This window comes from Dermacentor albipictus, unplaced genomic scaffold, assembly GCF_038994185.2.
Source record: "Dermacentor albipictus isolate Rhodes 1998 colony unplaced genomic scaffold, USDA_Dalb.pri_finalv2 scaffold_23, whole genome shotgun sequence".
Lineage (NCBI taxonomy): Eukaryota > Metazoa > Arthropoda > Arachnida > Ixodida > Ixodidae > Dermacentor > Dermacentor albipictus.
In genome coordinates, this window is record NW_027225577.1 from 3,751,940 (window position 1) to 3,776,336 (window position 24,397).

At 46.7% G+C, this 24,397-nt stretch overlaps 1 long non-coding RNA gene across 4 annotated transcripts in view; it reads left to right on the forward strand.

Moving 5' to 3' along the window:
- The first annotated feature begins 357 nt into the window (after positions 1–357).
- The window catches only part of LOC135898877 (uncharacterized), a 65,008-nt gene continuing 40,968 nt past the window's right edge, over positions 358–24,397 (forward strand). The window contains exons 1-4 of one of the 4 annotated variants that reach the window (XR_011509899.1): positions 358–405; positions 1,993–2,140; positions 6,298–6,336; positions 9,926–9,965. This is a non-coding gene — a long non-coding RNA (uncharacterized lncRNA). The remainder of the gene's footprint in view (positions 406–1,992; positions 2,141–6,297; positions 6,337–9,925; positions 9,966–24,397) is intronic. The other 3 variants (XR_011509898.1, XR_011509900.1, XR_011509901.1) reach the window with 3 other exon arrangements.

The following is a 24,397-nucleotide window of genomic DNA, read 5'->3' on the forward strand; positions in this document are numbered from 1 at the left end:
AAACAACACAGAGTCCCTGAATTTCTTATGTTCATTAATGGCGCACACATTCTCTTGAACTCGTGTGCGTGCAAAGCATTGAGAACCATTTTTTATGACACCCTCAAGCCTGAGTATTGCTAGAAATGTCGTTATGCATGTGCAAAGAAAAACAAATTACTGTTCCATAGGACAGCCTCAGCACCTTCCGAGTATCGCTTTGCCATTTGATATGAGACACTACAAACATTTTTTTAACATGAGGTTTAGGAATAGGTTAGGGGAACTATAGCTTGCACAGAGCAGAAAACTAAAACGAAGGTGTGAACTGCCGCCGTATATAAGGCATTCTCATTGCCTACTGGGGACGTGTTAGTGGCCTTTGCAGCCTGCCAAAGTACCCACTCCACATTAAACGGAGTAAAAGTAAGTAGATTTTGTCTATTCCTGAAGTTGCACGTAGTGGTAACGTCCATCAATGTCCGTTGACAAATTTCTTGCCATAGATATTGCTGTTTGAGTGGATCGCAAACAGTCATACTTTATAATGAGAAAAGAAAACAGCAAACTCAATTGAAATCTGTGATTCAGTAGTTATTAGTAAAAAAGGAAAAAGCTTCTTTAATAAGTGCACCAGATAGCTTTTTCTAGCGGAATTGAATAAAGTGTTTTTATTGGTAGCATTTAGTTTCATTTTTGAAGCTTGCGTGTCTACCAATATACAGGGTATTCAAACTTAAGCTTAACGGTTTTCTTAAGATTAGGCACTGGAATGTACGCGAAGACCACCTGTGCAAATAAGTTATGTGGCCAGGAGAGCACAAAGTGAGATGGTAATTATCACTGTGAGCAGCTCAATAACTAAAATTGAATAATTACCGTTTTGTTGACTGCAGGAAGTGGGTATATTTGTATTGAAAAGTTAGAGGCAGTTATGTTTCTACAGTGTCAGTTGGAAGAATTCTTCCAGCGTGTCTGTGCTCCGAGATTTCCGACTCAAAATTTTATTGTCGTTCGCATGATTACGCATGCAAGAGAGTTAGGAGCAGAGCAAAGCTCCTCGCTGATGTGACGCAGCTGTTGCGTGCGGTGTTTAGTCTGACAACAGGGCGGAGGCATCGGCAAGGATAACTGTCTTCGTTCCCCTCTCGGCTGCCGAAATAAAAAAAATCATAGAACCCGAAACCGCTTTTGTAACATGCGACCGCGCAACCTGTAACAATGGCTGCCATGCCGAGATAATGGCGCGAGGGGAGAAGCCGGAGGGCAGTGCGCATGCGTAATGGTGACTAGACGACGGATATGGTCCTTGCCTGGGCTACGCGAATAAAGTAACTGCTGATTTTCAAGTATTGTAAGTTTTATTGAACTCAAGAGCAACAACTGCATGGCAGGCCACGCTGCCACATCTTGATTTCGCCAACCGAGAGGGAACAGTTATCATCTTTTCCTATGCCTCCACCCTGTTGTCAGACTAAACGCCGCATGCAACAGCCGCGCCGCATAAGGGAGGAACATTGCGCCGATGCCAACTCTCTTGCAACAACAATCAAAAATTGGATTCGGATACCTCGGAGTACAAACAAGCTAGAAGAACTCTTCCAAGTGATACTGTATAGAAACACGACTGCCTCTAACTTTTCAGTAGAAACATGCCCACTTACTGCAGTCAACAAAAATTATTCATTCAATTTTAGTTAACTGGGCTGCTGACAGTGATAATTATAATCTCGCTTTGTGTTCCCCTGGCCACATACCATACTTGCACAGGTGGTCCTCGCATGCCTCCTAGTGCCTAATTTTAGGAAAACCATAAAGTTTAATTTTGGACACACGGTATATGTATCTCAACGCCACGAATCATCATGTTGTTGAACGCTAGACGGAACAGACTTCTGCGAAATCACGATAAGGTGACCATGATCATGAAAACGTCTGCGAAACACATTAATGAAGCGTCTTTTCACAAAGAATTTATCATCGTCAACTTATTACGGACAATTTTTTCTGCAGCTAGTTTGCCATACATAGGTGTATCTGGGTGTCTCTTAAAGGAACGCAAGACCAATTTTCAAGCATGCCCTTTTTCTTGGAGTGACGGAAAGCAGAATATCTGAAGGACCTATACATGCAACAGTTCACCCGGGTCTGGAAATGTCAGGTAATTGCTAAAACGAAGTTTTCGAACTGCGAAGCCTCTTCATTTCACTTTGTACGGACACCGGTAACAGTGATAACTGAAATCGATGCAGAACAAAATTGGGCAACTCGAAACACACGCCGATAATGTGAGTGAGTCTGTGACTGAAAAACTTATTTCGGTCCAGATGAAACACAGGGGACACCCTGAACCACGCGGCTTGTGTCCCGTAGGGACTGCCATGCCAATCTTGACTGCCCGTTCGCGGACACTCTGGGCGGCCAGGGTTTGGTCGTTAAATTCGGGGCTGCCCAAGAGCGCAGCCCCCCTATCCTCGCTGAAGGTGGAGCCGATGGTTTCACTCCCACAGCACATGATCCAATGTTGCCGTTAGCCAACCGGCACGGCAGTCCGCATTGGGATACCTTTCAGGGTATATACAAGGCTAGGATACGCACGGGCTTGTAAAAGTCGAAGGGTCACCACCCCCGCGCTTCATAAGGCGGAGTGCGGGAGGGGAAATACCCTACTTGGCCGATAGTAGTGTTGGGTGATGTCATTGAACGTGAGCAAGGGTTCCCCACGGGGCAGGGGACTGCGGAGGCGGCGCGGTCATAGAGTCCTTGCGCGACTTCGTGCACGCCCTTGTTGGGGCTAGAGGGAGAGCCCTTAGTCGACCCCACGTGAGCAGGAAACCAGGTGAGAGTATGGTGAGACATACTTTTGACGCTTTGGAGAATACGGAGGGCCCGAACGGAGACCATCGCGGTTTGGTAGGCCTGAGTGGCTGCTTTGGAATCGCTATATATTGCCTCTCTGCTACCATCGAGCACAGCCAGTGCGATTGCAGACTGTTCGGCTACAACGGGCTTCGAAGTGCGTACCGTAGCGCGGCAAGTGATGCTGGAATTAATGTGGACGATGGAGACGGAGAACGCCTGTTGTTGGACATATGCCGCGGCAAGCATGAAGCTTGTCTAAATGTGCTTGTTACGGTGTCACGGTGCGGCATTATTTAATTCGGTGAAGCATCAATCAACGGGCGCCAAAGGGTCGTAGGAATAAGAACCGACAAGCAAGACGGTTTTTGCCGGCCACTCGGGCAAGCGACCGAAAGAAGTCGGAGGTAGGTTCAGAGACTATTTTTGGTTGTTGTTGGCGCGACCGTGACGGCCCGACGGCTTTGTGTAGGAACCCCTGGGTATTCTCTGCCCCGCGCGTGCATTGAGACGCTTGCTAAGAAGGCAGGGGTGCGAATACTCCGAAATATGTGATGTCTCTGTGTGATCCTGTGTCCACGAATTGCTGGCAATGTATGTGTGCCGACAGCGCCGTATGGCCAGCTGCCGTCGTTTCTCCTGTGTTTGTGAACGAATAATAGAAGCCCGCCACGGACTCGTTGGTGCGCATGTGTGGTGCAATACAAGTGCACAACCTCTAACAACAAAGGGGAATCACCCGTTTCCTCGCCCCTAATTAAAAGGGGTGCGGCCAAGACCTTGGGAGGAGCCGGGATACAATTGGGTGAACTTGACTGGATCGTCACCAATATCTGTCGCTCGCCAAGACAGGGAACTATGGAAAGGAGAAGTTATTTAAACGCAGGCTTTAGACCGAGCTAAGCAGTCTAGAAGCTGAGCCTACAATCTGCTGAGGAACGTCAAGGGGCTAGTACCGTCCAGCATCACCTGGGCCGCCTAGCTGCGTCTGAACTGCGAATTACTACTTGACGTAAGATACGACAAACCAACGTCTGCAGCCATGCTCAATGTAGTTCCCTCAAGTTAGCTCAACCTGCTCGAGGGAAGACGTCAGACCTACAATCCCGAAAAACCCAGACCAGAAGTCGCACCCACCGCAAAGAGATCGGCTTGCCAGCGTTCTTTGGGAAAGCTCTACCGTCGACTCCACGTTTTATTGACTTGCTGCTACAGCTCGACCATGCATATGCCATCATTTGTTTTTTTTTGAACTGTGTTGATCACCGTTAAGTGCATTTTGTGTAGCGTTAATTTCTACATTTACTGCCAACTGTTCGTTGTATTCTTTTGTATTTATAATTAATCTAGATTAATTGCATGTGTGTTAATATTCTTGTGTTTTTTGTGTTTCGTTTAAATTGTGTGTCGTTGAAAGTCTATAAATATTTTTGCTCTCTTTCTCCTGACTCTGACATCTTCGCTGTGTTCCCTTGAGTACAGAACGACCAACGGGCTTGTATACCCCTTCACTGACTTCGCGCCGACGGCGAACGGGTGATAAGCCGTGACATATGGACATGCTCGAGTAGAGCTCTACTCTTGGCCCAACGTCTGCCGGCGTTATGGCAGGCTGCATATTGCGGGGAATGGGCGCGACGTGCAGTTGAGACCTGATGTCACTAGAAATCCGCACGGCGTCGGTGCACTATTCCACAGGGCTGAGGTCCACCTCGTCGAGTATCTTGCGGCCCGCCGGGGTGCCGGATAGCCTGAGAAGCTGTGAGCACTCTTGTGCTCACAGCTGCTGTATCAAACGCTGAGATTGTAGCCTAAAAACAGGGACAATAAGTTTTGGCCGTTGTAGAGATGTCATAGACACTTTTCTATTTGGCAAAATTTCCTGCCGGCGACAGAATAGAACATGGGAGCCTTTACAGCATAGCCTTCGAGATGCATTTCGGTTACTGAGAGGCATCTCTGAGGCAACGATCGCTACCCATGTGTCCCACGAACAGACGAATGCAACGAATCGAGTGAGGCAGGCGGCAGTGCACCTTCCACCTATAGTGGGTCATCCTGCAAACTCGCTGTCGGCTGGCGTACAGAGGCCTGCAAATCGTTGCGGTACAGTCGGTGCAGCACAGTGGGTGGCTTTGTACTTGCCGAAGTAGCGCCATTTCGCAAGGTTCTCGCAATTATTGGCTCCACATTGTGGCGCGCTGGCAGCGCAATTTTCCTGTAAAACTATTCGCAGATTACAAATACACAGATAGAGATTATTTGCGACAATAGGAAATCGACATCTCTTAGCCTCTAGTTGGTCGGCATTTTTCAAGTCAGCGTCCGTTGCCAAAAATGTGGGCCGATCCCGGCAGCAGTGCAGGGCGGGCCAGGAGCAGTGACTCCGTAAGGCAGAGACTTTAAGCAGGCAGCTAAGTGAAATGAACCGTGCATGTGTTCTTTGGAATCCTGGATACAACATGCAAGAGAATATACATTTCAATAAAGAACAAGAACAAAACAATCATCCAAACCACACGATTGATAATAAGGCGCTCCTGATCACAATGTGACACACGCAGTGCTTCCCGCATACATTTCCGGATAAAGATTAGTGTTCGGCAAGCTGCCATGCCGGCGGCAGCTTGCGACGTAGGGAGTGACGTCCCTAGCATTTCATATATTAAAGAATGAGCCTAGCAACTAATTTCCATGTTCTTGCAACATCGCTATGGGAAGCGGCGTGCTGTAAAAAATACCATTAGTCCCATTGCTACCATTACTCTAAATTATAGTTGCTACCATTAGTCTAAAGGGATAAAACATTGCATACCCCGTCAGCACTTGTAGTGGTGCTTTTCAACAGCTTCGCTGGACATCAGCTTTCGCAGGGCCGAGATAGCGAGTCATTTACGTACTTCTTTATATTTACGTAATTTACGTACCATATTGCCCATACACCCCTGCAGCACCCACAAGAGGTTTCGCGGAAACCGCTGCGACTGCGCCTCCGATACAGCCAACTCGATTATTTTCAGGCTACCCGCAGCTATCCTTGATTTCTTTGCAAGTACAAGAAGAAAAAGTAGCCCGAAAGGCTTCATGAGGCCGACAGCCGTTTGGAATGCGTATTGAAATGATAGTGCTGATGAAAAGATCCTGATTCACAACAGTAGGACAAAACATAATTTTATCACACAAATAAGGATTATATTTCTTTAAATTGGCACCGCAACTCACAAAAAAAAATGACGGAAAATGACATTCTGTGGGGAAACATGTCATCAGGCTTTGAAAACCATGTCCATTTATATATACATGTGCGGGTTTCAGTACGCTAATCGATGGCCTTAAAGCCCCGTTCCATATGAAGAGCTATTTACATATATTTCGATGACACTACTAGTTTACAAACACTGCTGCTGATAAGTGGATGAAGAGTGGACTAACAAAACATATCCGCTAATTTCTACCCAGATGCATTTCAAAGTCGTCCTTCCTGTTCTGGTGTTTATCGTAAGTACACATCTTCAATGCTCTCACCAACTTACAGATATATAGAAACGAGTTGAACTCTATTAGCGGCAGATGAGTGTTTCGGCGAAGTTTCATTTTCTGTTATGTTAAGGATTGGATATACCTAAATGAACATATTATACAAGAACATCACTAATGTTAGGTATGGTAAGGTTTTTTGGACACAGTTAATTACATTCATACGTTCTGATCAGCAGAAGTTGTTCAATTATTATTAGTCAAGTTTCATCTCTACCATTGGTTGACAACATTTGAACCACCTGATCGTTGAGCAGTAAGCCATGTAATGACTCTTAGGTTGGGTGGACAGGATGCAGCATAGGGCCCTCAAAAGTTTACCACGCATTCTAAATAAAAATTATCATTCACAAGGAGATGGAGATGCAGTGATTGACAGTGGACAGACAAGGGGAGTGTTTGCCGAGAGAAAAAGTTTAGATAAGGTGAATGTCTTAAGGTCGCTGGGCGTTGTCAACGCACTGACAAAAACAAGCCTCCTTATCTAAATGTTGTCCCATGATGATGTTGCTATTGTCTGCCCACATTTTTACTTGACATTCCGTCATATAGGACTCTACTAGACGTGCTATATAAGGAAGTCCACAAAGGAAGCAATGATGACTTTCAGTATGAAATAACTCCAAACTTTCGTTTGTGTAGAGGCATCATTTTCATATAAGACAGCATGCAAAAATTATTATCCCGAGAGAGACAGCACATAAATTAAATTATGGGGTTTTACGTGCCAAAACCACTTTCTGATTATGAGGCACGCCGTAGTGGAGGACTCCGGAAATTCCGACCACCTGGGGTTCTTTAACGTGCACCTAAATCTAAGTACACGGGTGTTTTCGCATTTTCCCCCATCGAAATGCGGCCGCCATGGCCGGAATTCGATCCCGCGACCTCGTGCTCAGCAGCCCAACACCTTAGCCACTGAACAACCACGCCTGGAAGACAGCACATAGAAAAAGACGCTGACGCCACTATGCGCAAACAGTTGCACCCGTGTAATTTCGGTGTAGCTTAACGCACTTTGTCTGACTCCCAAAACGTGAAAGGCAGCCACGAGGTGGCATCGGGTGGATTTGGTTATTGGACATAGCGAATTAGTAAGCTTTTCAATACAACTAATGAACCCGGCATCATATGGACGTGAGAATCCCGAATAAAACTGATGTTTTAGGTGCTAAGGTGGAAATCTACAATGCCTTAACTTACGTTCCATACAGTTTTCCGCAGTGTCCTCAGCGAACGAAACTATAGACTAAACATTTTTTTGCTGGGCTAGTTAATTCGTGCTTAACAACTGAATAATGGCAACTGCAGTTCCAAAGAAGGAACAAAATAAAGACGCAGAAGCACAGGACAAGCGCTAACTCGCAAGTAAATTTTATTGTGAGGACTTTGCCTTCCTAAATACATAGCAGACCAGGATCGTGCAAGCGCACTGATTATCTAGCCAACCAATGCATAATATCAAGAAGCGTATAAATTACAGCATCATTTCTAAAGAACTGCTTTTCTTTGCTAGGCATAACAACCGACGTATCGCTAATATAGACACTTTTCCTTTCTAATATTGTATGCCTCTACGATTTCTCTGGCCAAAGGCACTCTTGCCTAGAATTCGAATACCGGAAAGAATTAGCCCACAGGGACAGGACCTACAATGTATAGCCAAAGGAAAAGGAACTTTGTTAGCTACAGATGACTCATGTTCCCGCGTCCGATCGCTGACGCATCAGCCGGTTTGCTCGTTATGCACCTTTCCACTCTTAAGCGGAATCTCCTACACTACGCCAATGGCGCATGTGACGTGTGGCATGGTATGCTTCTTTCCACAGGCATGTTTCCTCGAAGGTCCTGAAATGTGTGGGCACAACTCAGCAAATTTGCGTGGCGCACAAAACACAATAGGCACGTCGAACCTTTTTGCCACATTCTTCAGGTTGTGAACTTAGGACACCAGTTCCGTTTCTTTGTCCTGGAACCTGTCGAAGTATTTTTCTACCCTTCAGTTATTGAAGGAGGGTCTCGGATACAGCTGTCAAAATCGAGCGAGGGAAGCCAGTCGCCTGTAGGTGCTCAATCTGGTAATTGAAGCTATTTTGAGCCAAGTGAGCCCAAGACTTCGCCAGTACCAACTCAAGACATTAAGTTGCGATTACTCTGTTTTACCACCTTACTGTGTCTACAATTAACTGGCAAGAGTTCTTTACGAGCTCGCGGAGAGTATTTCCAGCCAATGTGGCGCCCACTAAAAGCATGTTAAGATCTAAAAAGTCCAAAGTGTCATCGTCAGGAAGTTCATGAGTAAAGCCAGCATTTTCCATGCAGTATAAAAAAGCTCAATATTCGTCTGGAAATTATTAGTGTCTAAAATCACGAGAAAATCGTCTACATATCTAAAAACTCGTTGTACGTAGGTTGTTTTGCTACGCAAAACAAGCAAATATTAGAAATGATTCTGTAATCCACACGCGTCTGGATATGATGCATTGGTTGGCTTAATGGGAAGTTCGCTTGTGCACTCCTGGTATGCTGTGTATTTAACTCTTTCCATACCGCGCCCATCGGGCATCGTTAGCCTACTAACGATGGTATAAAACACTGCTTTCGAGACCTTCCGCGCCGCTTACAGACACACTGCGCTATCGGACGTGAAGGAGGAAGGCTATAATTTTGTTCGCTAAGCAGTTTACTTTTCCATCAGAGGGGGTGTTTTTTGAACGCTCTCCGAAGTTTTCGCGACCGTCAAAGATGTAAGAAGGGCCACCCACTATTGATGGTTTCAAACGCCGCTTTCGAGACCTTCCGCGTGCGCACGGACACTCTGCGCCATAGAATAGGAAGGAGAACTACATTCTTGTTTTTTTGGCAATTCGCTGTTTGCCCGTCAGGTGTTCATTTTTAAACGCACTCCGTAGTTTCGCGATCGTCAAAGTCGAAAGCAAGAATTGTCGCCCGAGAGCGGCGCACGCACTTGGAAAGATCGCAGATCTTGCGATTTCGCTGCGTCTGCGGTTGATTTTATCGATGCATTGAGCAGAAGCAAGTCCGAGGATGCTGCTTTTTCGTCAGACCTCGAGAGCGACGACCGCGCAAGTCAGCTCAAAACATCAGCGGCCACAGCCCGGCATGCCATACTGTAGTGCTTGTACCTAAATTTTCATAGTGGGATACCTGCTCAGTAAATTTTTTTTTCATTCTTTCGGAGATAGTGCCTATTAGATGGAAATACATTTTGTATACCTCATAGTTTTTGTTACATATTTCTCCTAGTAGATACAAACGCGTCTCTGGAAACTTTCTTCAATTTTATCCCTCAATCTTGAATCTGGCAATTTATCATTTCTATGACATATATCTCGTTCATAAACCTTCTATGCGTGAAACGTGCATTCATTCTGCTTTTTGTTTATGTATTACACAAAATATTGAGTGCGCATGCTCAAGCAGACAAACATGACACTCAGTATGACATCGCTCGCTAGATTCTGCGCTGATATCGAGTTTTAATGCGGTTAAAAGCTATATTCACATTTGTTTCTTGCTTTTTTTGCAGGGGCCCTTGACCATACACTCTTAGCACGGTACCTTTTATGGTAACCTTTAATCACGAGTAACTTATAAAATAAAGGTTACATGCGAAATATGTTGATGTTTTAATTAAATGTTGTTACGTATATATATATCTATAGGTTACAAGAGTCAAAATTGACGGATTTAGAGGTTAATTCAGCGCAAAGCGCCTTGTAACCTTTAGATTTTAACCTCTAAAGGACACTGCAGCGCATCAGTGAGGAGACCTACATCATGGATTGGACGTTTGCTGATAAATGTATTCTAATGTGTTCGTGTTCTGCAGTTATGATCTGGTTATTACAAACTTAGGACTTCGGCAGTGCGGGTTGTATTCGGTCTTAATTTCTGTCAGCCAAACAGTTACATTTTTCACTATTTAAAACCAACAAATAAATCTAGCACGATCGCACTTGCAAGTTCATCTGCGCGCTCTTCTTTGTCGACCCTCCATACTTGGCGCACAGCCTTATTTGAAGTATCAGCAACGAAGACTGTGTCATCGAATGATGTGGCGTGCACTGCCTGCGGAAACCCAGCAGTCGAACGTGACGAAAGCCCCCTGCTCTCGCACGCATTCTAGCCACCATGAGACAGGCATGGAACATCGGTATTTCAACACGAGAAACAAAAGCGGGCGAGTTTCTTAAGAAAAAATGAATATTTTTTAACAAATTTCATGTACGAGGCGAGAAAGAACAGTAGAAGAAAAGCACACGAACGCGATGGGTCTTTCAGTAAAAGGTTGTTGAAAACATTGGATGGTTCTATCACATATCAATATAATTCAACTTGTCTACTAAAATGTCCTTGTGCAGAACCTTTCAGTTGTCTGCATACATTTTCTGCCTTTAACCGGGTTCGTTTCATTCCCTGCACTGCCTTGATGCTGTCAACCAAAAAGTTTGCATGCTTCAACCATAACCGCTCAAGATTAGGTTAATAGTTAGTGTGCAAGAAGCGCGTGCCTAAGAAAACCATGCCGACACGCGGTACCAGCTAGGCAGCGTGCGTACATAGGTATAAACGTGCGGCGAGGGAGCTGGGGATGCGGTACGCGCTAGGCGACCGGCGTAACTGCTTTGAAATAAACAACCTACATGTCGGCGAACCATTCTGCATTGCACTTAGGATGTTTTCTAATAAAACTTGTAGCAACTGATTCCACTGCCAGCTTTCTTTGGGCGTTATATATAAGCTGTGCCGAAGATTGGCACTACAACGACCGCAAATTTAAGTTACAGCAGATACGAAACGCGCCAAACGTTCAGTGAAATAAACAGGATGCCGCTACACTCACATAAAAGCGAGCGCCGTCCGCTCCGTTGTCTTTTTAGGAGACATAGACAGATGAAAAGAGCGTTAAATGTGTGAAGCCGCCAACTGAGAAATGAAATCTTTATCACTGTCCAAACACGAAATGCTTCCACCATCACACCAATAACATCACTGGCACCTCTGACATTTATTTCTGTAATTCATTCCTTGTTTTCATTTTTTTTTTCATTTTTGCTTGTGCCTCCAAGTGCCTCTTTCTAACATGGCGGCAGGGAGCAGGCATCAGCCACACCGGAGCGCGGCCATCCACGGTGCTATCATCTCTCCTCCTCGGTCCAATCGAGATAGCTCGAGTTGCACGCTGGGAAGATTTTAAGCGGGAGCGGGAGGCTCGGAGCCGGCGGGAGCGGTTAGCGCGCTGTCGTCCTGTAGTTGTCGCTCTGAGACGGCCATTATATTTGACTTGTTTGGATACCATCCGATCACCATTGTGTGCTGCCACCACTTGTAGCCTGCACTGGTTATTACCGCTTCTACTGGGAACTTGCGCCATCCGCTGCACCCTCATGCCTTTGTGCAGCAGAGACCTTTTCGGTGTGTTGCGCGGTCGCTGCAACGAGCCGGGTTGTGAGTGCAAGCGATACACCATTCTGCGCCTGTCGGAAAGTGACAACCTGGTGAGGTGTGACTATTGTGACCACGTCCCGAATGCACACGGAAAAATATGTGATCTCGGTAAGCAGAACTTTTGCTTTAAATTATTTTTAGGTGGATAGTGCGTGAATTCTTTATAGTTCGCAATTCAACATTTGACATAGTGCATGCTCTCGCTGCGCGTAAGTGTTTCTGAAAAAAGTTATTGTTGATATATTTGCTTCTTTATGCTCTTCGAGTTACATTGAGCTCAATTCGGTGTTGTCATGTTGTCATTTTGTGCAAATATTGGATTAGACGTTTCTAAAATATTGAGCTTGTCGGCGGGATGAGTTGTGTCAGGGCAACTAAATGTCCTCAACAATACATTTCTTGTACTGGCGCCGTGCTTTGGGCTGATGTAGTTGACAGAAATCGTTCAGTATTGTACAACTCGCCTCGCGCACCCTCCGTTAGCCATGCTGTGGTGGTGCGTGACTGCCCGCGCCCTGGCCTGGAGGTAATCTGCGGTGTGTGCAGAGGTCGGGCAAGCCGAGGCGGTTCGTGGTTGCAATTCGCTTTCTTTCGGTGCGCGTAGTGCTGGAGGTCGCGTAATCTCAAAAGTTCGGAGACGCGTTGAAGGGAGCAACAAAACAAACGTTCGCTCCCCTCTGCGTTCTTCAAGTCAACTTGATAGCGATTGTTCGCGGTCGTCAAATGAGATATGTTCATTAATGACTGTGCTCACGTGACACCATGGTTATTAGTAAGCTAATAATTACTGTTACGGCAGGTAAAACTACGTACCTTAGTTAGAGTAGTGGTCTAATGCTTTGCTATCGCTATTAGTGCTTCGCTTTTTGGGTAAAAATGCGTGTTTTTTCTATTTTCTTTTAGTCAAACGGGCCAGTAATTTAACATGGGAATCGGTGGTTAGCATTGACTAACTGCGAAGAATACACAATTCTCTTTTTACTGCAACGTCACCTCTTCTCTTACAACTTGCATTCCAATTTCGCACAATGATGTATAATTATATACAGCGTTGTTCCGGAGAATACATGTTGTATAGCTTTCGCACGAATTTTGCTTATGTACGCGTCTTTTCTTTTTTTTTTGCCTAGAGCTCTGCAATGCGCTCTGCATTACTTTGTGAACACTAATAATGTCGTTTCGTTGCGTCTATAATTTCAGAAACGAAAAATGCAGCTGAGGCAAAGGTGCAATGCAATGTGCCAGGCACCGTGTTTGAGGCCTCAGTGTCGCATGAAACCGTGGAAGCTTGCACATCTAGTCTCTCCTCAGTGCAATATGGTTAGTATAATGTGGAATATTAGCCAAAGCTTTTTTGATTGCCTAGTGTATCAAATATTTTAAAGCGAAGCTTTCTTTGCCACTTCCCTCGGCTTTTCCACTGCTGCTGCTGTCGCTGACCTGCACGCGGCGTCGGGGAGTGGTTGAGTACGTAATGTATATAATGTACGCAATGTACGAGAAATTACATTGTACTTGTACATAGTAGGGACGCGGGAGTGGCGTCTGTGAGCCCTTTCCAGCAAGAACTGCGCGGGCGTCGCCACAATGCCCTCTGGAGTTCTTTAGTCGTCACAATGTCCTCTGGAACTCCTCGGCCATCGACACAATTACCTCTGGAGCGCTGTAATTGCGCGTTAGCCTGCGGTATAAGCATTGTAGAAGCTGCAGCGCTCTTGTACTCACGTGCAAATTTCCAGAGGGGAGATAGTCAATGGAAAGATAATACAGAGAATTTGTAAAGCCAACGCCCTGACCAAACGCATGAATAATAGTTGATATTCGCTCGTGGCGCCTTGCATACATAGTATGATCGTGGAAGAAGGGAAAGATGCCACCAGAAAGCATGCTTTATTTGGGGTCGCTTAAATAAAAGAAAGGTCGCTACTAGACATGGCAACAGTTGCGGAGAAACTGTAAAAATGTTAGTTTAAGAACGAAACGGCTTGTTTCTGCTATTTCAGAAAAATAAACACCCTGCAAGTTTGTACATGATGACAACTGATGCAGGCGTGCAGACGCAAAGCTGCACTCAGTACCGCAGCGTCAAGACGACAACATGCAAGCGGCTGTCGAGCAAATAAACATTTCAGCCACGATGCCATGCGCCCGTGTGAAGAATGGCAGTGCTAAATTGCTTGCAGCATACGAACAATGGCGCACAACAATGCCTCGAGCAAACACGCCTCGCTGTTTGGTGTACTACGTAGGCAAACACAAGTGGTGCACGTAAGGTAACATTTAACTGCAAAAGAGTACGCATTTGGGCTGGTTGGTTCATAATTACGAGCAATAAGAACAGCGCTAAACGACGGGACGAGTGAAGGGACAAAGACAACGGCGCTGACTAACAACCTTATATCCGAAGCCTTCCACATTCACGTTAGTGGCGAAGCATGTGTAAGCCTTCCGTCCATTTCTCTCCTTCCGAAGGAGATTGCCTTCTTATCACATTAATTGCAATTCCCCCTGCGCATGCCCTATTCTGTAGATTCTGTGGTTTCAGATAGCGGCGGAGCACATATATGCTGACTGACGGAATAAACACACTTTGGTTGTTAGTCAGCGCCGTTGTCTGTGTCCCTTCATTCGTCCCGTCGTTTGGCGCTGTTTTTATTGCTCGTAACATTTAACATCGCATCACGACTGTCGTAGGCCGTCAGCATCACCGCCAAATATTGCACACGTGTGTTTATGCTGGCAGCAGGCAAGAAATAATTTGGGTCTCGGACGGCAGCCGGGAGCTAGCTGTAATTTATTGTATTTTAACCTACTACATCAAGAACCTCGATTATCCATATGCATTTGCACCATTCCTGGCGCTGATGCAGAAACTTGTGCTTCCCAGCAATGTTGTGCCTAGAGGGCTCATAAATGACAGATTGAAGTGTTTCTTTGCACTTCTGAAGAAAAAGAATGTGAATTGATTCAAAGTCTAGATAACAATTCTCACCTTGCATTAATGTTCACTTTTTGCCAGGAGGTGGTGAACAGATGCATCATTTTGTGCATTACAGTTGCATGCCTTTCTATAACTGTTTTATTGAAAATTACTGAAGTAATACATCCATTCATGCAAGTGGCATTTAGTATTGTGCACAAGTATTTTATTTAGCTGCTCAAAATTCTTAAATTCGTGCAATGTGAATTATGGCGGCCTTTCTTTGTCACTGAGTTATTCTAACTGCTAGCCTCTAGATGATAGAGTAATTGTGCAGTGCTATGCATAGTAGTGCCCAAATGACCTTTTTCAATATTTATTTTACATAGGTAGTGCATTCAAGAAGTTTGAATACCATCCTTGACATTGTTAGCTAGACAGTAAAATGCGTCTTGCAGTAATTTTAATAAAAAAATGTTCATGTTTGCATTGTCACAAGGATCTAAACTGAGAGTTCACTATGCTGTAAGCATCACCACTTCCAGCCTTTTGTCATTTGGCCCTACAAGCCAGCACTTCGCACATCTCCTGGTTAAGCTTTGTCTGATGTCTGTAAGAGCAACAAGTTGTCTTTTTACGCCAGTGGTGGTCAATGCTAACACTAAGGAAACGTTGCTCAGGTATAGATGGGCTGCATACATGCATGGCCTTGTGGTTCAGTCTTCTTTTTTAGGTTCACCTATAGCCAATACTTTGTATATTTTTTGCCTGGGCTACATTGCATTGGTAACGTCTTTATTGACCTGCTATAATGCTGCACATTGATGTGTAAAGCTTTTTTTATGTAGTGTCCAATGTGGATCTGAACACAAGTGTCCAGTTTTTGTTCCTGCAATCTCATATACTAATCTTTGTCTTGTTTTCTTGCTTCCTGACAGCAGTACAAGTTTTTACATGGACAGTTAACACGAAGTTATTGACGACATGCATGGCTGAAACATGGTGATATGATTTTAAAAATTCCTGTGATATGATGCAAGTGATAGTATTCTGTTGAATTTTCAGATCTAGTCATGTGCCAGCAAGGCCTGCTGTACTTCTGGTGTATTCTATGTTGTATTTTCAAATAAAGATGTTGCATTCTGAAGTTAACCTTATACTGCCTGTGGAACTGTCAATTTATACTCAGATTATTTATACAAGCTAACGGTGCCTCCTCCTCAGGCGTTCAAATTGTATTTTGAACTGTATTTTTGAGAACATTACCGTTACATATTTGCTCAAAAGGTGCCGCACGGGTAGTTTCATTTCGTCAGAAATCCCAAGGGATACAGTATACTAGTATCATGGTAGCCCTTCGTTGGCTGAAATACAACAATTTAAGTGATTTTAATGAAAGTAAACTTTTGATACAACATTCAGTTGAGCGTTCCTTTTTTTTTTTCAGAGAATTTCATGTGGGCCCCGCTCTTTACATGGTCTGACGAGCCGGGTGCGGCCTAGCAACGGGGAGGCGCCACCTTGGGTTTTGTTCCAGAAAGGCCAAATCTCCGCATGCACCGAGCAGGCTGCCGCCGAACAACAGAGGTGCGTCATTTCCTTCTTTTGCGGTTCTCTCTGCTAGCGCCTCTTCTTTCTTGCGCGCTTCTTTTCGCGGTAGGATTAAGCAGCCGACAACCATGCCCGGAGAAACGTGAGCCCTCACGGAGGACGCCACTCGGCCAGTCCTTTTTGGACATTGTCTTTACACGTGGTTGCGCTTCTAAATAGTTCACCTGTCCACCTCGTGTAGTTTCCACAGGAAAGGGTGTCCCTGTGTCTCTCTCAGCCTAAGCAAAAGAAAAAGAAAAGCAAAAACTGCGTTATGCTGGCAACTTACGCAAGCCATAACATCTCTTCGACTGCAATGATATCTAGTCAAAAAATTCTCTAGCTATCACAAAGGAGTGCGGGAGTACAGATCTCCACTTACGAATGGCATAGCAAGTGACAGACGCATACTGTTTTTGGGTACAATTGTGTAGCTGTTTGCAGTAAATGAAGCAAATTTTTTCTTTGCTTATGAACAACGGCAAGTGTTCAGGCCCTTTACCCGTGCTGTGTTTTTCTCCTGCGCATGCATTTGCCTTTACTGTGTGGATTGTACCAAGGGTATCATTCAGCATGCAAAAATTAAAAAGTAGAATCAGTGAGCTGAAATTCATTTTTTTTTTCATTTTCGCGTGCTAGATGATAGCTTAGGAACAATCCACCGAGTAAACACAAGCGCATGTGCAGGAGGATAAAAACCGCAACAGCGCGAGCCAAAGGTCTGAACACCTGCTGTGGGCAAAGCAAAAATTTGCCTCATTTATTGATTAGCAGCTACAGAACTGTAGCCCAAAAGAATATGAGTCTGTCACTTACAATATACTATTCAAAAGTAAAGAAATTTCTCTGGCTCCCGCGGTCACCTTTGTTGTACTTTTTGGGATAGTAGGCTGCATTTTGTCTTAATATTTTTTAGGCCAAACAAGAGATGTTGCGGTATGCGTAAGGTCTGGGTTGCCTGCAAAACGCAATCTTTCTTTTTTTCTTTTTTTTACTTAGGTTCAGAGAGACACAGGGACACCCTTTGTCCCGAAAACCGCACGAGGTGGACACGTGAACTATTTCGAAGTGCAAGCGCATGTAAAGGCAGCGTCCGGAAAGGACTGGCCGAGGGGCTTCCTCCGCGAAGGCTCACACTTCTCCGCGCACGGTTGTAGTCTGCTTAATCCGGCCGCGGAAAGAAGCGCGCAAGAAAGAAGAGGCGCAAGCAGAAAGAAGCGCGAAAGAAGGAAGAGACGCACCTTTGTTGCTAAGCGACAACTGCCTGGGCGCAGCATGCGCAGAACGGGCTTTTATGAAACATACCGCAGAAAGAAGCCCGAAAGAAAGAAGAGCCGCGTCCGCGTTGCTAGGCGACACCGGCTCTATATACGGAGCATGCGCAGCACGGTGTCCATCTAGGACCTCCTGCAAGCCGCTTTGTGTGAACATTTTAATCGTTCAACCGGTATATTGTAAAAGTAACCTTTATATTTAGGTAAAGGCACTCAATACTGTATGCCTATACTAGAGGTTAAAGTGTTGTAACCTCTAGTTGAGGTGCACGCTTTCTTACCTTTAATAGAAGTTAAATTTGTAAAGGTTGATTTGTAACTTATAAGTTAAAGGTGCACAAATCTGTGAGAATATACCCCTTTAGTAAACGTTACCATGCTAAGAGTGTAGGTATGTGCTCTATGTGACTGAGAACAGTCGTATGTAAATATTTCCGTCTGCAATATTAAATTTAATCACTTGACATACGTCCTATGCCGAAATATTTGCACGAATACTTCACCAAATATTTGTATTAGAATCTCAACAATAACTCAGAAATGCGACGTGTATTGTTTTGTACGAGAAAAGTTCTATTTTCATTACTATATCAACCTAGTGATCTTCCATGAAATCAGATAAAGGCAGCAGGAGAAAAACGCACTGCTTTATGCTTAAGAATATTCTGGTTAGTTTTGACGCATAGGACGGTGCCAGGTGATTGTGAACGAAGAAACTTGTTTAGTCAGGATCACTCAATTGCCTAAATAATAAAACAGAGTGGCAGAAAAAAAACCCGAAAATCGGGTTTGCTAAGTTGGGACGGTGAACAGGGTGGAGGGGAATGGCCGTGCGCGGCACATCATTCGTAACATGCTTGTCTCTTTCGCGAATTCGTAGAGTGTAGGGTCCCTGCTTTGAGTGATCGGTGAGATGGCTTCCTTTTTGAAAAATATCAACGCACTTTTTAAAGGAGCATCATATAATGTTGACCACGTAAAGAATATCTGAGAATTTGTGCTGCTGTATACACCTATACCCTTAGGCACAGAACAGCTCTCGTAATAGCTACTTTCCCCTTAGCGTTGAGTATCGACATCCTCGTTACCCATGGCGTGAAAATGGCATGGCGAGCACTTAGGCGCTATTCTGGACATTCCGCCATTTTCTTCTGGGCGTGATGTAAGCGCGACGCGAAAATAAATGCGCTGATGGCAAACGTCAGGTTCAGATATGCGTCGACGAGATCATTTCATTTCGTCCAGAGTGGAGACTAGATATGGGGAGCGTGTTCGTGCTTCCTATGTTCCAAGTGTTCTGAATTACCTCCCGATTAGTGTGCTCTCTTTAGGCACTCGCAAAGACGTAAAGTCTCTTATCTTTGACTTGTATGCTTGATTTTTCCTTTTCTCCCTGCCTAATCCAGTTATTTTCGTGATGTAAATAGACGGTGGTGTATGCCCTGACTTGTCCCTTGCTGCCGGGTACTGTCCTACAAGCTATCTGTTGGATTGCGCAGGCCCATATTTGTAGCGCGTAGATTCAGAAATAATAAAAAAAATATTTATTTATTTTTCGAAACGAGACGCAACCTTGACGTTTTGCCTACTAAGCAGAAATGGAAGCAATGAGCCTGACGTTCTTGATAAAGCAAATGAGTTTTTCTCCTCAGTTAAAATTAAGAAGGCAGCTCAATGAGTCACATCATTCTGCGGAAAGCACCAAGCACCTTTCGCATCTTTCGCCTGCTGCGTACAAGCCGTAGTCTGCTACGATAGGCAGGATGCTTGTATACGAGATGTGGAATTTATTAGTCGTAGTAATTTGGCACCAAAACGCCTGTTCTATACCTTCAGACAGCATAGACAGCCAACCAGTGTTGAAGAGTGTACTTGTTTTTTATTGAAATGAATATTAACAGAGGTTAGCGCCTTTATGGTGGCACCGGCTACTCCTTGTCACTTGACAAAGTAAACAAATTTGCGTCAAAAGGGAGAATAGCGATACAAAATATATGACACTCAGTAGAACACTGGATGAATAAAAAAATATACAATCCAAAAGTACATGAATCCCAAAGTTTTGTACATGAGTTCAGTACACGCACGCATACATAACGTCAGATATTTTGTACAGCCAGAACACACAACACATGTAATACACTGCATGCACACAACAGAATTATACATATTGCTACGGGGTATGCTCCCACTGACGAAGAGCTGAGCAGGAAGAAGACGAAGACGACGATTTAGAAGCTAGCGCGGGCTGTTGCCTCTTGGCCAAGCGCAGCGTATTTTCCTTGTAAATATATTTGTACATAGCTTGTCGTCTGCGTCTTTCTACGTAACATATTTGGTGGAGGTGGACGTTCCCTGTACCTCGTCACGGAGCTTCGCAGTGGCCGGTACGTCGAGCCTACCTTCATGGCTCCCGGCGACGCCAACCCGACTCCACCGGCTCCGACACCTGCTGCCACTTCGACGACCTACATCACCCTCTCCGCTCCCCGTGATCCTGGCGTATTCTCGGCAAAAGATGGGGAAGACATCGAGGACTGGCTCAGCCTTTACGAACACGTCAGCCGCAATAACCGGTGGGACCCCACTATCATGCTCGCCAACGTAGTCTTTTACCTCGGTGGCACACCTCGAGTTTGGTTTCGGACGCACGAAGAGGAGCTCACCAGTTGGGATTCGTTCAAGCAAAAGCTCCGAGACTTGTTCGGCAACCCCTACGGTCACAAACTTGCCGCGCAGAAGGCGCTTTCCGGCCGTGTGCAGACGTCGACAGAGCCCTATGTCACGTACATTCAGGACGTCCTGGCTCTGTGCCGCAAAGTTGATGCACACATGCCTGAGTCGGACAAGGTATCCCACATCCTCAAAGGCATTGCCGATGACGCCTTCAACTTGCTCGTATTCAACAACGTCGCGACGGTGGATGCTGTTCTCAAAGAGTGCCGCCGCCTGGAACTCGCTAAAAGCAGACGTATCGATCAGCAGTTTGCCCGTCTGCCCAACACCCCAGCGACTTCTTCCTGTGCCGACGCTCCTCGTCCCAACACCACCGGCGATATTACCAAGATCGTTCGGCGTGAGATTGAGGCCGCCTATCCGGCTGCCTTCGACTCCAGCCCCACCAACGCACCGGCAGTCACGGTTTCCCTGATCCAGGCAGTTGTCCGCCAGGAGTTCGAAAACATGGGCCTTCACACCATCTGCTCGGCCCATCACCCTGATACCCATCCGGCTTCTTCGATTCCGCCCCGTCCCGCATCGTCTTACCCACCACGTTTCCGCAACCCAGCTGAATGGCGCACTGCTGACGACAAGCCCATTTGTTTTCACTGCCGTCGCATCGGGCACATTTCTCGGCACTGTCGAAGTCGCTGGACTTCCCCGACCCGGTCTGCTTATACTGCCTATTCCCGCCCCTCGGGTGGCCCTTCTCGTCCTTATGCCGCACGCTCCGATAATGCCGCCACTGACTCTCCTGCGCCGAACCGCCCCTATTCTCGTTCACCTTCGCCCCAAGGACGACAATCTCGCTCTCCCCAGCCCCGTCGCTCCTTTTCGCCGACTCCCTTCGGACGCCGCTCCCAGCCGGAAAACTGAATGATGCAGCGCCTCGAGGTGACGCTGCATTGCTCCCTACGCCGCCAAATCCTCCACTGACGTTGCCCACTCATCTGAACCTTCTTGACGTGCAAGTCGACGGTGTTCCTGTATCTGCTCTTATAGACACTGGGGCGCATTTGTCGGTAATGAGCGCGGACTTTCGTACCCGCCTGAAAAAAATAATCACGCCCGCCACGACGCTTGTTGTCCGTGTCGCCGATGGCGGAACAGCCCCCGTAATTGGTATGTGTGCCGCCCGCGTCTCCTTCGCCGATCGCTCAACAGTCGTGCTATTCACAGTCATCGCCCACTGTCCCCACGACATCATCCTCGGCTTAGACTTCCTCTCCGCACATTCTGCTCTCATTGATTGTTCCGCCAGTACTCTCCGCCTTGACCTGCCTGTTCTGGATCCCGCTGAACCACACCCCAGTCGCCTCAGTTCCGTCGACTTTGTTCGCTTGCCACCTACGGCACTGACTTACGTTGACCTAGTGTCATCCCCACCAGTGCCCGACGGTCACTATATCGCGGCTCCTCTACAAGACGTCCTCCTTACACACGAGATCACGGTACCTCATACCGTTTTATCTATTACGGCTAATTGCGCCTGCCTGCCAGTGGTCAATTTTGGCTTGACGACACAAGTGCTGCCACGCGGGATGTCTCTGGCCCAACTTTGCTCATTCGAAGATCACTCAATAGCATCTATTGAGGTAGACAGCAATTCAGCCGATCCTCCTCTACCATCTCAGTCGACAACTTGCACCATCGCCGACTTACAGAAAATGATTGCGCCCGACATGCCGTCCGAGCACGCTCGTGAGCTCTACCGCGTTCTGCTTTCCTACAACGATATTTTTGACTTTAACGATCGTCCTTTGGCCCAAACTACAACTGTTAAACATCGCATTAATACCGGCGATGCCCCTCCTATTCATCGCCGCCCGTATCGAGTGTCACCGGTTGAGCGTCAAGTTATTCACGCTGAAGTTCGCAAAATGCTTGCCAATAACATCATAGAACCGTCATGTAGTCCATGGGCGTCACCGGTTGTACTGGTAAAAAAAGAAGGATGGTTCATGGCGCTTTTGCGTGGATTATCGGCACCTTAACAGGGTTACCAAAAAGGACGTGTATCCCCTACCTCGGATCGATGACGCCCTCGACTGCCTCCATGGTGCTCGCTACTTCTCTTCTATTGACCTCCGCTCCGGCTACTGGCAGATTGCTGTGGACGATCTCGACCGCGAGAAGACTGCTTTTGTAACTCCGGACGGTCTTTATCAATTCAAAGTAATGCCGTTTGGTCTATGTAACGCTCCTGCCACTTTTGAACGCATGATGGACTCCCTTCTTCACGGTTTCAAATGGTCCACATGCCTGTGCTACTTGGACGACGTCATAGTATTCTCCCCAACGTTCGCTACGCACCTCGAGCGCCTCTCGGCAGTCCTGGACGTTTTTCGTCGCGCCGGTCTGCAACTGAACGCATCGAAGTGCCAATTCGGCCGTCGCCAGATTACCGTCCTTGGGCATCTCGTTGACGCGAACGGAGTGCAACCGGACCCAGGCAAGATCCATGCTGTTACGCACTTTCCTGTTCCGAAGTGTGTCAAGGATGTGCGCAGCTTCATCGGCCTTTGTTCCTACTTCCGCCGTTTCGTGAAAAATTTCGCGGCCATAGCACGACCACTAACCGAGCTTTTGAAAAAAGACGCCCCTTTCCAGTGGGGCGTTAACGAGGCCTCTGCATTCTCGCATCTAATCGACGTTCTCACAACGCCTCCCGTTCTGGCCCATTTCGATCCGTCTGCGCCTACCGAAGTTCGTACTGATGCCAGCGGTCACGGAATTGGCGCAGTACTGGCACAACGCCAGCGCGGCAACGACCGTGTTATCGCTTACGCCAGCAGGCTCCTCTCACCCGCGGAGCGCAACTATTCCATCACTGAGCGTGAGTGTCTGGCCCTAGTTTGGGCGGTTGCGAAGTTCCGCCCATACTTATATGGCTGACCCTTTTCCATTATCACAGACCATCACGCGCTTTGTTGGTTATGCTCATTGAAAGACCCTTCAGGAAGACTTGGTCGCTGGGCCCTACGCCTCCAAGAATATTCGTTCTCTGTCACCTACAAATCTGGCCGACTACACAAGGACGCTGACTGCCTGTCTCGCTACCCGGTAGACGAGCCTGACGACGCCGACAGTAGTACTGCCGACGGCATTTTCTCTGTGTCTGCCTTCGTTAACATCGCCGATGAGCAGTACCGAGACCTATCGCTGCGAGTACTCATCGAGCGTCTGCGCTCTACACCTACCGACGCATCCGTTCGCCGATATGTCCTCCAGGGCGGCATTCTGTACCGAAGGAACTTCCTCCCTGACGGATCTGATCTTCTTCTTGTCGTGCCAAAACATCTACGACAGACTGTGCTCTTTGAGATGCATGACGCACCTACTGCAGGACATCTTGGCGTAACCCGCACGTACGACCGCGTCCGCCGCCGCTTCTATTGGCCTGGTCTCGCTCGCTCTGTCCGACACTATGTTGCTGCCTGTGATACCTGCCAGCGTCGGAAAACACCTCAGGTGCTACCTGCCGGTCATCTCCAGCCGATCACTGTCCCTGTGGAACCGTTCTTTCGTGTTGGATTAGACCTCCTCGGTCCCTTTCCCACGTCATCCTCTGGGAACAAATGGGTAGCCGTCGCAACTGACTACGCCACCCGATACGCTATCACGCGGGCTCTCCCTACCAGTTGCGCCACTGACGTCGCGGACTTTCTCTTGCGGGACATTATCTTACTTCATGGCGCCCCGCGACAGCTGCTCACTGACCGTGGTCGTAACTTCCTCTCGAAAGTTATCGCCGACATTGTACGTTCCTGCTCCACTCAACACAAGCTGACTACCTCATACCATCCTCAAACCAATGGTCTGACAGAGCGGTTAAACCGTACTCTTACCGATATGCTGTCAAAGTATGTTTCCAATGATGATGAAGCAACATTCACTGGGCCCGAAATAAATCGGTGGTGCACGCAGGCACCAGACGGGGTGGTTCCCTAGTTACGGGACCCATATGTTTCCAGCAGCTCCTGGCCCCTGTCCGTCAGTGCGAGCTGAATCGGTAGGGCGGGGCTGGATAACAAGGTCTCCCATC